At 49.0% G+C, this 13,985-nt stretch overlaps 1 protein-coding gene across 19 annotated transcripts in view; it reads left to right on the forward strand.

Moving 5' to 3' along the window:
- Nucleotides 1-1,160: 1,160 nt before the first annotated feature.
- The window catches only part of PPFIBP1 (PPFIA binding protein 1), a 119,409-nt gene continuing 106,584 nt past the window's right edge, over nucleotides 1,161-13,985 (forward strand). For 8 of the 19 annotated variants that reach the window (XM_065050077.1, XM_065050079.1, XM_065050086.1 and 5 more), the window contains exon 1: nucleotides 1,162-1,416. The gene's annotated coding sequence lies outside the window, so the exon portion shown is untranslated. Of the gene's footprint in view, nucleotides 1,417-3,173; nucleotides 3,288-13,985 lie in introns of all 19 variants that reach the window. The other 11 variants (XM_065050066.1, XM_065050074.1, XM_065050076.1 and 8 more) reach the window with 5 other exon arrangements.

Below are 13,985 nucleotides of genomic sequence, written 5' to 3' on the forward strand. Positions count from 1 at the left end.
AAAGTTTTGAACCAGAACTAGAAGATACTAAATAACACCAGGTACTTTTAATTTCACTAGCTGTATTTCTTTATTTTCTTGTAGCCTAATGCTCGGTGCCTCTGTTTAACCAGAGATGTGCTACAGCAGTGTGGCCAGCTCAACAGGCCGGTAACTTGCCAGAAAAAGAAGTGTTTTGAATTGGCTTTCCCTCTTTGCAAATTGAGCTTAAGCAGCAAATGGTACCTTTTCATTTTCGTTCAGAATTTCAAATGTTTACTTTCAACGTGCTTTTGAATGGAAAGTTCCACTTTTTATTTGGAAATTATGGTCAAAAACTAAGTACGACCAAATAATTTCTTCCACATATGAAAACATTAAGCGTTTTGCCTAAACCAGCCTCTGGAGGTGAGGACGGCAAGAAAGGGCTCTGAGAATGCAAAAACCTTTTGGGTCAGCTCAGAACAAAATCAGGAGTTAGTTGCCCGCACTCGGCCACCAAGCCAAGGTCTCCAGCCCGGCAGTTGCACGAAGGAGCGATATCCACGGGCCTTGCCAACCGTTTTGCTGTGTGCGAGGGCAGCGTGAGGGGCACAGCTGGTTTTCGGGGTGAGATGTGAGGCAGCGGATGGAGTTCATCCGTCCCCACCGCCCACGTTGGCCCGGCGGTGGGTGTGATGTCTCCTTCCAGCTGCGGGACCGGGCTTGATACTCGGGGAGCGGTGGGCCGCCCTCCTTCCCTTTCCAAGGAGCGGTTTCGGAGGGAATCACAGAAGCTGTTTTCGCCCAGCATCAGAGGGTGCACCTAGTGGCCCAGGGCCGGATCCTGAGGCGTGAAGGCAGGAAGCCCGCGGGGGCACCCCAGGCTGTTCCCCGTAGGGAGCCCAGGGAACTCGGGGGCCCACGGCCGCCCGCTCCACGCCGGCGAGCCCCGCGGACCGGCTCTGCCCTGCCCTTCACCGGGCGCTGGGGCCGGCGGCGGGCGGAGCGTCGGGAGGCTCCCGCCGGGCGGGGCGGGGTGGGCCGGGCGCTCCGCGGAGGGCAGGGCCGGGGCTGAGGGCTGCCGGGGACGGGGGCGCGCCGGCCCGGGCCGCGGCGCCGAGCCCGCCCCGCCCTCCGCCCGCGCCGAGTGACTGGAGTCGGGTCCAATCAGGGTGCGGCCCCGGCCAGGCACTGCCGCCCGCCCCGTCGGGGAGTCCCAGCCCCGGGGCGGGGGAAGAGGAGAGCGCCCGGCGCGGCCCGGCCCGGCGCGGCCCCGCTGCGTCCCGGCCGCTGTGTTCGAGGCGGGGGCGCAGGGCGGTCCGGGGCGGAGCGCTAGGCGGGGCCGGCCGGGACGGGGCGGGCAGCCGAGCGGCGCGGACCGGACGGCGGCGGGGGCGCCCGGAGCCGGCAAGAGGCGCGGCCGCCCTGGGAGGGCCCGCCGGGGTTTGGGCGCAGGTAAGGGGCGCGCCGGTGAGCTCCCCGGGGGTCGGCCCCGCTGCCCGAAACCGAACCGAGCCCGACTGCGGCAACTTTGTGTCCCGGCGGGCTGAGCCCCGCGCCGCGCCGTGCCCTTCCCCGCGGCTGCCGTGCGCGGGCGGCAGCGCGCCCCGACGGCCCCCGCCGCGCCGTGCGGGCCGCAGCGGGGTGGGCGCCTCCCCGCCGCCATGGGCCCGGGCTGCCCGCCCCGCCTGCCCCGCCTGGGGGCAGCGGGTGTCCCCCACGGCGGGCCGCGCTTCCCGCCACTGTCCCCACGCGTGGGCTGGGAGCCCGCCATAAGCCCAGCGCCGTGGGCCGGGCACCCACCGCGCGTCCTCCGAGGGGAGCGGGCAGCTTTCGGGGGTGGCGGCCCGGGTGCGGCGAGGATGGCTCCCCATGCAGCCGCCTCTACCCCCTGCCAAAAACCATCGGCCCTCTGTCCTCAGGCTGCGTTTGGGTGTTCCCGCACTGCCTTTGCTGCATCCTAGCTGAAAGGGGGAAGGAGAGCGGTTTCAGAGGGAGGGTCGGTAATTAGCTCCTGACCTTCTGTAACTTATTTACGTGCTGGAACTGGCATATCTTTTGTGGAGGTTTCGAGGAGAGTTAGGCACCGGTTTAAGCTTTTCAGGCTTTAGGAGGACACTTCAGCCACAAGCACTGTGGGACTTCAGTTGGGAGTTTTATCTTGAACTAACAAACGTGTTTTGATTTAAGGCCAGGGGTTCTTACATCCTGTAATTATTTTTTCTAGGACTGTTTCTTTTAGGTCTGTGACTTCTAAAAACTGAAGTAGCTGTGTTAGCTTGCACCTTGGCTGAGGTACAGCTGTAATAGTAAAAAGGTGCTTTATACTTGTGGTTATTTCTGTGGGGGGAAAAGTAAGCTACGGTGTTAAGCGCTTCACATTGGTATAACAATGCGTGTGCTCTCTCATGCAAGTGCAGTGCTGCTGATCTTGTGCAAAAACACAGATTAAGTGTTTAGAGCTTGGGCTTGGCTGTGTCTGAGCCTTCAGAGGCTGCTGGCTCTTCTTATTTCGGCCCAAGCGCAGATACTACCAGCAGTGCAATGTGTAAGCTCTGGTATGTATTGCAATGGCAGCACGGTTGAGCAATATGAGCGTCTCCGCGTTCCGAAAAAGTAAACAGCAAAAATGGGTCACAGAGTGAGAATATTCTCCATGCTTACATGATCGAATATCTGAGAGGAAGATGTTTCAGCGTGCCAACTCTGGATTTATTGCTTCTATTAAAGGTAGCAGCCACAGATTGAGGATTTAACTTTGTGAAGGACAGAAGTGACTTTCAATTATAATGAAAAACACAAGCACGGGTTTCAGGAAAACCGGTGTGCTCAGTGGAGCGGCACGGCGGATCAGCTCAAGAGGCAGCCCAGAAACCAGAAAAACTGACATCTGCTTAAACTCTCGGTTCCAAATGCAGCAAGCATTTTAGCCTCTTAACTTCTTCACATCAATAAGAAATACGAGCCAGAGTACTCCCTAGTTCATCTTAGTACCTGTCCCAGGGGAGTTTTGACAATAAGATTTAACACAGTTTCTTTAAAAGCTGTATCAGATGGATCCGCTCTGAGAAGCAGAGGGAGTTGTTTGGTTTGCCAGTGAGACTGACTGTCAGTGGTGTGCCATGTTGCTTGTAAATTAAGATTCGCTCATAAGTTAAGGTTGGTGTTCTTGGGCCAGGAGTATGAAGCTGATGTTTCTGTCTTCCCCGAAGGCAGCGGGAGCTCCATGCGATTGCCTGGCTGTGGAGTGAGGCCCGTAGGAGCAGGTTCCCTCTTCAGCACCGTTGCTCCTGCTTTGAGGCACACCACCTTTGAGCAAGGCACTGGTAATTATTCAGCACCCCTGTAACTTTTGTAAATGAGATAATGGCAAGAGCCCAAGTCCAAATGCATAGGTCTGGATTCAGATGCTTCCTCAGGTTTGGTGAGTTTTGCCCTGGGTTTTCATCCATTTGCTGAATCGGTTCTGGGTTTAAGAGTTCTGCTGGAGAATGTGCAAGTTGATGTGTCCTCTGCATGTGTCTGCAGCAGATCCATGCTCTGGAAAAAACTGGTGAGTAACGTTCCTGCTTGTCCTTGGAGCACAGGGTGGAGCACCTTGAAATCAGGGATGTCACACGGAGCAGAAAGCTGTGGTGAATGTTATCTTTGTTTTATCCCATCTTAGATCCAAATCCTGTTTCTGTTTTGGGTTGCGTTGCCTGTGCAGTGTAGAACATGTTGCAGGAAGGAATGGGCTCCTGACGAAAATGTCTGGGGGGGGTGTATGGGGAGACTTTGCTTGTGACCTGTGTCAATGTGAGGGTAATTGTTAACATTCCTGAAATTACAGCCATTCCCAGGAGGCTGAGGTTCCCAGGTGGTACTGCCAGCCTGTTTGGTCCCATTGCTCCCTGGTGATGAGGACGGTCTGGTCCCTGCTCACTGGTCAGGTGTGGATGGCCCCAGGACAGGAAGCGCTGGGTGTTACGAGGTGAATGGAACAGCATCCTTCAGGAGGTTTTGTGTCTCCCAAGTCCATCCAAATGGGGTTTCTGTGATATTTCTGTCTTACTCTGCTTCAAGGAGCACATTCAATGAAGAGAAAATCCTTTCCCTGAAGAGGTTTAAAACCAAAGAAGGTTTAAGCACTTTCTTGACAATATGATTGCATCAAAATTTACCTTTGGCTTACTCAGGACAAGATACTGTTGTTGTAAACTTGTTTGAATAACTGACTAATTTCCTTTGTTGTGCCTCGCATTATGTGTTTTCTGTGAAGGTAGGGAGAGCATGGAGAGGTGGCCAGATCACAGATCCGGTACAGATGATCCAAAAATATATCCCTGATGCCTGGGGTGGGGCAAGAGGAGCACACGCACACACACACACATGCACACAAAAAGCCTGTGACTGGGGAGTCCATTGGTTTGCAGTAGTTTTCAACAGCAAAAGTGAGAGCCTAAATATTAGGCAGGATTTAGGAAGGTAATGGAGCATCGTGGAAATTCCTGTGGTGTTAGAGGTGGTTAGTAAAGCCCCCATCCCACTGCTGAATTTGCATGCTCTTAAGAAGGTGCTGGTAACTTCTACCTCAGCTTGTAAATAGCAATACATAAGGTGGTTTGGTATACCTGAGACAGGTTCTCCTCAGACTTTGTTATTTTTGGGCTTCAAAGCAAAACTCAAGTTTTGTTGCTTCTTTAAAGCTATACAATTATGGTCTGACCTGTGTCTGGCCAAGCAACATCTGTAAATTCATAAATGCAAGGAACAGGTTTATTGGAAGGTTCAGGCGGGTTTTGTTGTGTTCACTTTTCTTATGTGGAGCTTGTGCGTACAGCTGTGTGTTAAGAATACATAAAACCACTTAATACCTCCATAAAAAAACCCCACTTAGTACTTTCCTGTACTTAGGCCGAACAGTGGCCCCACTCCCCCATTTGTAATTGTGAGATCCCCTTAGTGACTTTGCTCTTGGATCCAGCCCATGAGAGGTAATGACATTGCCTTGTGTTCACTGCTGATGTTCATACCCAGACATTTATTTAGCATCCAGTATGAATTCCCACCCTGTCTTGTCCTTCTGCGAATTTGTTTGTGTGCCTGCAGCCCAACTGGTGTGTTGCAGTGTCTCCTTAGCAGATGTACCGTGCCGAGTTCTCCTCCTTTGTCAGTCTTTGCATTTGTGCTGACTTCTTTTTGGTTTGTGTGGGACTAGGGCATCAGCCTTCCCTGTGTCTTGGTAGGAAAGTCACTGTTGGTGCTGAAAAGTTGACTGCTGAACAGGTGATCTGCGAATGGAGAAAGGGTGGCCACAAATGACAGCTTCAGGCATCAATGAAGTTTGCTGCTGAAATGACTCTTTGAGGGTGGCAGGTTTGCAAGTGTTAATTTTTGCGTAACACAGGAGAGGCTCTGTGTTATTCCTGAGAGATTGCATCTTCTGCCCAGTGTTTGGAAAACTCAGCATCCAGTCCAGAATTAAAGCATGGTCTTTCTTTTGGAGGGTTTCTCTTGCCATGGCGTTATTATCTGCAGCTGCTGTGGGTCTCTAACTTCAGGCAACTTTGACAGATGATCACATGTGTCTCAGTGGGTTTCTGCTGGGGTCTTTGCTTTGCTGTTCTTTCCTTGTTCTGAGTGCCCTAGCAAGGATGCTCAGCTGTAAAAATACCTGAGATGCAGGGAATGATGCATCCAGTTTTTCACACACAAATTTCTCTCACAAATTGACTTGCGTGTTGGTTCAGCTCAGACTAAGGACAGTGACCGTCTATTTTTCTAATGGTGTTTGCTGCCAAGATAGTACTTTATTTCTGCTTAAAAGTTGGAATTTTCCATTATTAATTCAGTCATCACACTGGATTCGCATTTGCTTGCCCGTAATGCATATTGCCCTTGCTGATATCCTTTAGCTTCCAGAGGACATTGTTCCTCTGTGATTTCTGCTGTACGTGAGGAAAGTGTGGTGGGTTAAAGCTTTGTCCTTTTTCCAACGGCCAGGCTTCTGTTTCTGTCAAAAGGCCAAGATAAACCAATTATGTGGAAGAGCTGATTTATTTCCTTGGTGGAAATATATTTAGACACAGGTCTTGCAGCCAGTCCTAACTATAGCCTTTCTCCTCCTAGCCCTTGCCTGGGCCATCTTCATCATCAATTGGGGAGGCAGGTGGAGGACTTGGGCAGGGCTTAGGCTGTGCAGTACAGCCTTGCAAAGCCAACAAGTCCCCTGGGTGGGAGTCCTGTTCTCTCTTGCTGTAGAGTGCTTGGCCTCATCGGGCTGATAGAGCTAATGCTTCATCAGAGTGCCCACTCTTTATTAGAGTTGGGGGATAATGCTGTTAAATCTCACTCTCGTGCCTTGCATGTTGCATCTTCTGCATGTTGTCTCAGGACCATGAGGAATGACCCCTGGTGAAGACCAGAGTCGTTCTCTTTCTTCAAAAGCATGGTGCAAGTATGAATCTTGTTAAAACCCCAGGGAGATGCAGAAGCCTGGTTCCCCCATATCACATGAGAATACTTAGGCAGAGAGATTAGATCTTCTGTCCCGCTCTGGGCTGCAAACCAGTGTCCCAGTCTGTGTTAAGGTAAGGATGCTTGCTTTCCCTTCTGCTGCTCTACAGCAGTGCAGATTGGCCTCTGGTCCTGGTTCTTTGACACATTCAGGCAGCCTCTGGCTCGTGGTGTTTGAGGTAAGATAAAAATAACAAAAAGTGTGACTTAAAGCAGGCATTTGCATACATCTTGATGCTAATCATGCTTCCAGTAGGTACAGTGTTGTAACTCTTGCATTAATAAAATCCCATTGAAAGCTGCCTGCGAACAAAAGGGTTCAAGTACATTCATCCAAAAGCTGATTTATACCTGCATCTTTCTTTCTAGCCTTTTTAAATAAATGTTAGTGGAGAGTTTAAGGCTGAGACTTGAGCTGGCTATTGCAGCATCTGGACTCCAAACTGGAGATACTTTGCACTGTTGAAGACAGCTGTCTAATTATGTGTCAGATTAAGAGATCCGATGACCACTAGCATGAATCGACCATTTTAAAATAAAGGGTTCTTGGGTCTCCCGGTGTCGTAAGTTTGGAAGAGCAACTTTATTTTCTTGCTGTGTAACAGATGTGGCAAAATAAGAGGAAATGGTAATAATGATTTGGTCTTGTGTGCCTTTTCTCCGACTGATCAAATCCAAACCAAAAATCTAGGGAGAAAGTATAGGGTATATTATATATATTAATGTGGAACATAACCCCAGATAGTTCATGGATACTGCGGTGATTGTGAGGGGAGATGTAATGTATGTGATTTTTAGTTGGTAACAGGAAAATAGCTTTAGTACCACAAAACCAAGCAAATAGCCAAACAAACAATGCCCAACTGCCTCATATTCAAATATTTCCCCTTTAGTGCTCTTTTATGAATAACAGAAACAAGAACACACATGCATTTCCCAAACAGAATCTCAGAATGGCTGGGGTTGGAAGTGACCTCTGGAGCTCTAGTTCAACCCACCTGCTAAAGCAGGTTCACCCAGAGCAGATTGCACAGAAATGTGTCCGGACGGGTTTTGAATGTCTCCGGAGAAGGAGACTCCACAGCCTCTCTGGGCAGCCTGTTCTAGTGCTCTGGCACCCTCAGAGTAAAGAAGTTTCTCTTCATATCCAGAAGGAACCTCCTGTGCTTCAGTCTGTGCTCGTTGCCGCTCATCCTATCATTGGGCACTGCTGAAAAGAGTCTGGTCCCATACTCTTGACACCCATCACTGATATATTTATAAACATTGATGAGATCCGCTCTCAGCCTTTTTTTTCTCTAGGCTGAACAGACCCAGCTCTCTTCTTTTCTTGCTGTAAAGAAGAGTGGTTTGGTGAGTGACTCGCAGGCTGTTTTTTTTTGGCTTGTGCCCCTCAATGCAGAATTTGGCAAGAGTGTCAGAGCTGGTTTCTCTGTCTGCATCACTAAGGTGCAGTTAAGGTTTATGATCATACTTGTGCTTAAAGGAGTGGCCAAGCCACAGCTTGCAGGCTGTGTGCTGTTCATCATGGTTGTTTTTGTGGCCTGTGGTTTACTGCTGGCTACCTGCTGTCCCAGGGACCCCTCGGATAGAGGGCAGGTGGTTACTACACGCAGAGAGCTTCATCTGAGGTTCTTGAAATACATCAGATGCTTTGAGGATGTGCTGGGTTTGCTGAGTGTGCTTAGACTGTCCTGTGCTGCAGAGCATCTTCCTGCGGTGTGGCATCTTGATCTGAGCAGAGAACTTCAAGTCCATTCAAAAGATCCAATGAAATCCAGAAAGTCTAGGTAGGTGTTTTACTGAAGTCTTGACTTGATATTTTCTCTATAAAGTATGTGTATTCACTAGCTGTAGACGTATATGAAGTTTAGACAGAAATACGAGCTCTGCAAAACACAGGAAAGGTGGAAGCACTATTGAAGGAGATAAGCTATTTAAAGTAGCCCAGATCACAGACAGTGTAAGGGGTGGGGAAAAGAACACTCAGGCCCCTTGGAAGCTGGTCTCCATGTTTTCAAAAGTCATGAGATTGGGATGTGAAGGTGTCTGTAGGATCAAATTAAGGTTCTGCAGAGTGTAATGCTGATAATTAATGTCTGCCTTGAAGAGCAGGTAAAGAAAAGTATCTTCATTGTAAAAAAGCGCTGAGCTGTTGCTGTGTTTCTGAGAACAGTTATTATCCCACGTGGTTGTCACACTTCTGGTCTTGGGTTCTGTACAGCTAAAAAGGGAACAGCCAGCATGGGTTTGTAAAAAAAAAAAAATCAGTTTTGCCATATGGAGACTGCCAGAAACTGTTTTCCCTTACGTTTGGATCAGGTAGTCTACTCGTATGGAAGAAGTCTTGCAGGGACAAGGAGAGGGAGCATATAACCTGTTGGGATCTCCAGCTTGAGCATGAATGAGTGTTCGTAGACATCAGCTGTGTGATTGTGTTGTTTTGCCACATTTTGGAAGGTTTTCTTGTGGATTCAAAGCGTCTCCTCAACCACACTGGTTTAGGTTTCTAAACCTGTGCTCAAATGTAGCGGTGGGTTCATCTTTGTCCATCCCGGAGGAGCACTGGGAGTAGGGCTGGTGGGGAGTGCGCTGCCCCAGAGTGACCTGCTGTGTGTGGAGGGAGCCAAAAGCTGGGGTGTCCAGGGGGCCTTGGCTGTTTGGGACCATAGAGTGTTCCTGGTGCTGGGACCTGCTTTGGTTTCCCTATCCAAATGTCCAAGCTGGAAAACACACTTCACAGCGGCAGGTGGTGGTCTGGTGGCTGTGATCCCTGTGCTGCTCAGCTGGGGCCTTTTTGTGCTGGAAGCACCTCTGACAGACTTCTGTTAAATGGGAGGGGTGGGACACTGAGCTCCTTTTCTAAGAACCAGACAAAAATTTCGTTGTCCCCAAAATGCTGGGGCCCTGAAAATGCGAGGTGCTCCAAACATAGCTGACAAGCGCTTTGTGTAACCTGCCTCCTGGGGACCGCTCTGTGCTGCAAGGGGGGACCTTCACGTGGCAGTGGGAGGCTAAAGCAGCTGTTCTCAATGGCTTCTCTCAAGATCTGAGCGCAAATAGCTGTTCTCCTGGAACAGCGTGTGCATTATAGACAATTTCAGCGGGTTAGTGGCTTACATAGAGGGAGGGGTATAAGGACATGTTGGAGCAGCCAAGGCACACTGAATTTTCCCAATGCCTGCCCACAGCTGTAGACACAGTGGAGCAAAGGTCCTCAAGAAGAGGTGGGTGTGTTGAGCAGCTAATCTCCAGAAAAGGCAGATGGTAGCTAGATACCTCCTCGTGGGCTGAGGTGCCACCTTTATGGTAGTATCTGCTGTCCTGATTCCAAAACAGGATTAGCAAGGGAGACTATTTCTTTCCTCTTAATTTAAATCTCTAGGAGGTTGTTTTTTGATTCAGAGCAGACCTGAAAAGGCTTGTCAGTCGAATATTAAAACCTTCAGCATTTCTTTTTTCGTCCACTTGCTTGAAGTTCATTTAACTTGTGACAGCACTTTTAATTTGTTTTATTTGTGAATGAAACGTCAGGGGAAGGTTCAGAAATGTATATTTATTTTTCTTGGCTAAGCTTAATTTAGTTCTAAGGACCCATTTTTCATATTTCAATAAAGAAGAATGTTTTGTCTTAGGCTGGGATTTTTTTCTGTATTTAGTGGGTTTGTTTGTGTTTTGGTTTTGGTGTGTATTTTTCCCCACCCCCAAGAGGAGCATATAGTGGTTTACCTTGGTCTGTACCTTCCCTTGGATGTGAAACATGTAATTAACAGGTCCTAACCAGAAGTATCCTCTCAGAGGTTTCCTCATTCATCCTGCAGCTGGTGTTGAACCTCCTGTGTAATGCAGGGCTTGTCCACTGCAACTTATGATGGTGCTGGCACAAAGATGGATTTTCAGAGGCTTTCTCGGGGCATAAAGCGCCACCAGGAATTTGGACACCACGAGGGAGCATCTGTCTTTTCCCACTGCCCTTGCTAGGCAGGGCTGGAGCCTGTTTTGGTGGAGGTGTGTGCAGTGTGGCTCTGCTCTCTGAGTGAGTGGGAGGACTGCTGCTGGGCTGGGGATGCAGATGTGCCCCCTCCTGCCCCAGTGCCCTGGCAGCAGCGGCCGAGGCCGGGCTGTGCCCCACGGCACAGGGATGTTGCCATCGCATGGGGTGCCTCTGGCACCTGGTGGGTGCATGTGAAGCTGGATTTGTGATGCTGCTGGTGGCGTTGGGGTGACAGAAATATCTGGGAGCAGCCAGACGTGGGATGGGGTGAGTCCCTATGGCCGATTTGCCCCACTCCCCATGCAGCCCTGCGCTGGTGGGCACTGAGTCTGGGTGGCCTTGCTGGCTGGTAGCACCAGCTGCAGAAGAAGGTGACAAAGTTGTGACCAGGGCTCTGTGAACGCGTGCCAGAGCGGTGAAAGTGTCTGTGTGCTGTCTAGACCAAGCAGTTCCACCCACAGCGGCTGGTGGCACCCGTACGCCCTGAGGGCAGTGATGACACTCCTCAGCCAGCTTTTGGGGAGCTTAAGGGATGATTAATTCTTCCCCATTTTCAAGACTTCACACGAATTAACAAAGCAGTATTGCTGATGCGGTTGCATAGATGGATGTGCGTTACGTGAAAGGAGCGACAACAAATCTGTCGTAGTTGCAGACACTTCTGCAGCAGGAGTGTCTTGCTTTCTCTCCCGCCATTTGCGGTATTGCTTGAGAACGTCCTTTTGGTGAACAGCCGTGGAGTTTTAAATGAAACGTGCTGATGAGAAGATTGTGATTTGTTTTGAGGGCGGTGCTGGTAAACTTCCTGCAGCTTGGTGGTAGAGATAATTCTGCAGGTTCTGGCTCCATTGTTGTGACTGGGTCTAAGGTGAATTTAAAAAAAATATTTTTGTCGAACAGGCTTTCCTTTCTGTTTTATCCAAAAGGAAAAATCTGTTACGAGCCTGATCTGTTGTTCTCATTACTGAGAGAGTTTCTGAACAGGACCTAAATCGTAGTTATTTGCATGTCCTTATCTGTGTGACACAGTGTTTTCCAAGTCGGTATCTTGGGTTTCAGACTCACTTGCCATGATGTGCAGTCTTAAATCCACATACGCAGAGGCGTTTGATCAAAAAGATGTCAATATGGTGAATGGTGTTTCTCTTGGGATCCTTTGGGCATCATGGTAGCATCAAGTGCTGAGGACCAGCGTTTGCTAGGCTTACAGCAAACCCTTGAGTTGCTGTCAAAAAGAGGGTGAAGCACAGGATTGTTCGACTAGTCTTCTGTCGCCAGGTTGTAATGCCTGGGGAGGGTGGAGGGGAGGCACTCATCATCTGCAAGGCCTGCTGGGGATGAGGCTTCCACATAAACTGCTTGGGGAGAGAGGGGAACATCATGATGATTGCAAGGATGGAGTCCCACCATGCCTTCGGAGAGCTTTGTGTCAGAGCAAGACCACAGCGTGCCCTCAGACAGTGCCTCCTTTTGTGCAGGGTGATGGCAGTGGTAGCTAGACGTGCTTTTCATTTTAGACCTTGTTGCTAGGCTGTCCTTCTGTTGCCTAAAAGCTATATAGTGGTGTATGTTTACCTCCAATTTTGCAGAAGTACTAAAGCGGGACCTGGAGTTCAAGGCTACCTCCTGCAAGGAGCCTCCGTGCTACTGTCTCCATCTGAAATCTGTTTCTGTTTTCTTCACCTTCTTGCTTTCAGACCTTGTGGTAATTAAAACTCCCTCTTCCTTCCCCATTCTTTCAAGGAATTTTACGAAGAAATCAATAGCTGTCTAGTTATGACAGCAAAATGAAAAAGGCTGTAACGTCTCCATAGCTACCTAAAAAGTACTTGCAAAATGCCAGTGGAAGAGAGTGCCCTGCAGTTGTACCATACATTGCTTGCATGGGGACTGAATATCATTTGCATTAGTTAAATAATCACTGCACACTTTTCCAGTGAGAAATCTTTGGTTATTGCAATAAAATTTTCTTCCTTTAACCCTGTGAAGCTGAAAAAATTAATTTGTTTCATGTAGAAAACTGACTGACCTGAACTCTCAGTAGATGAACTGATTGTAGACATAGCAGATTAATCCAGCCTGTTTTTTTTCTCGTGTTTCATGTAGCATCTCAAAAGAGACAGCTTGTGGCAAATTAGCTGGGGTGAGACTACAAAAAGATTTAATTATTCCTGTTTGAACAGTTCCCAGCGTGTGAGCACTTGCTGCTTGGTTTGTACATCATCTGTATCTTGAGTTAGCTTGCCAGAGCTGCTGTGATTGAGGTGAAAGTAAATAACTTCCAACTGGAAATGCTGCCTTTGATGTAAATGATTATTTATTCATTCATCAGTGAAAATACCATGGACATATGATGAGCAAGAATTGTGGCTGGTGTGTGTTTGAGTTTCTCACAACAAATGTCTGAGCCTGTTGTGTTTCCATGAAGAGAGACTGTTTGACATACTGTCCTGCGCTGTCCTGAAAAGTCACTTTGCTCCTAGTGAAACCCATTGCTGGTATGAAAAATGCAGTTGTCAAAACATATGTGAGGTTGTGCTTGGTGTGCATCTGTGCCGTACGCTGCTCCACTCACTCCGGGGCATGACATAAAAATAACAGGCTGCAGAGTTAGGTCTGCCACGTTTAAGCAAGGCTAAACTTACTGTCAGGCATCTGTAAATGCAGAAGTAGTTGGAACAAGATGATGTTTCTGTAGGGACTTGCCTTGGTATACTGTTGTGTGGCAGTGCTTCTTTTGGAGGGGAGGGGCTAAAGGATCAGGGAAATTACATACCTCTGGCAACAGTTGAAGATCAGCTGCCTCGTCACTTAGGACAGTGTATGCAGCTGGACTGCTGATGCTAAATTGGAATTTGGCTGTGATATTGCAGCTAACTTGTCTTTTTACTAAATGTGCTATATCATTTTTCTGTGGCAGTGATAATTAGCGCCTAGCTTCATTGTTGCATGTGGTGAGTAACAACATTTCCCTTCCTTAGATCCAGCTGTGTTCACGTAGGTCCTGCAGAGGTTGCATTTAGGAGCGAAACAGGGGGGCTGTTTCTGTTTTTCTGTGTTAAAAGGAAGAAATGGGATCCCACCACCTTTCGTCCAAGCCTCATTGGGTTTGCCATCTCTTTTCGTCCTAAGACTTTGGGCTGTTTGTGGGTAAGATGTTAATTGCTCAAAACAGGATGAGAAAACACAGCACAGTGGATGAAATACCTGCTAGAGGCAATGGCATTCCTGCTCTTGCTACTAGTGAGACCTCAGCCTCGCGTTATCTGACTTTGCATGTTTTTCTGCGAAGAAAGAGGTTAGTGGGGATGGAGAACTAATAATGGCCCAAGTTGGAGATGCCTTTGCTGTTGTCCTCATTATCTGGGTGTGTTGTTAGGGAGATGGTTGGTGAAGTCAGGAGGACATCCTGGTGCTGCCTACCTGCATGGAGGAGGTGGTGGGGTCTCTCCTGCTGAAGTCTTCGGGCCTGGTAGCAAGGGGCAAGGAAACAGCCCCCCCAGGAGGTTCAGGGGTGGCTGGGCTGGTGGGC

This window comes from Columba livia, chromosome 1 (genome assembly GCF_036013475.1).
Source record: "Columba livia isolate bColLiv1 breed racing homer chromosome 1, bColLiv1.pat.W.v2, whole genome shotgun sequence".
Lineage (NCBI taxonomy): Eukaryota > Metazoa > Chordata > Aves > Columbiformes > Columbidae > Columba > Columba livia.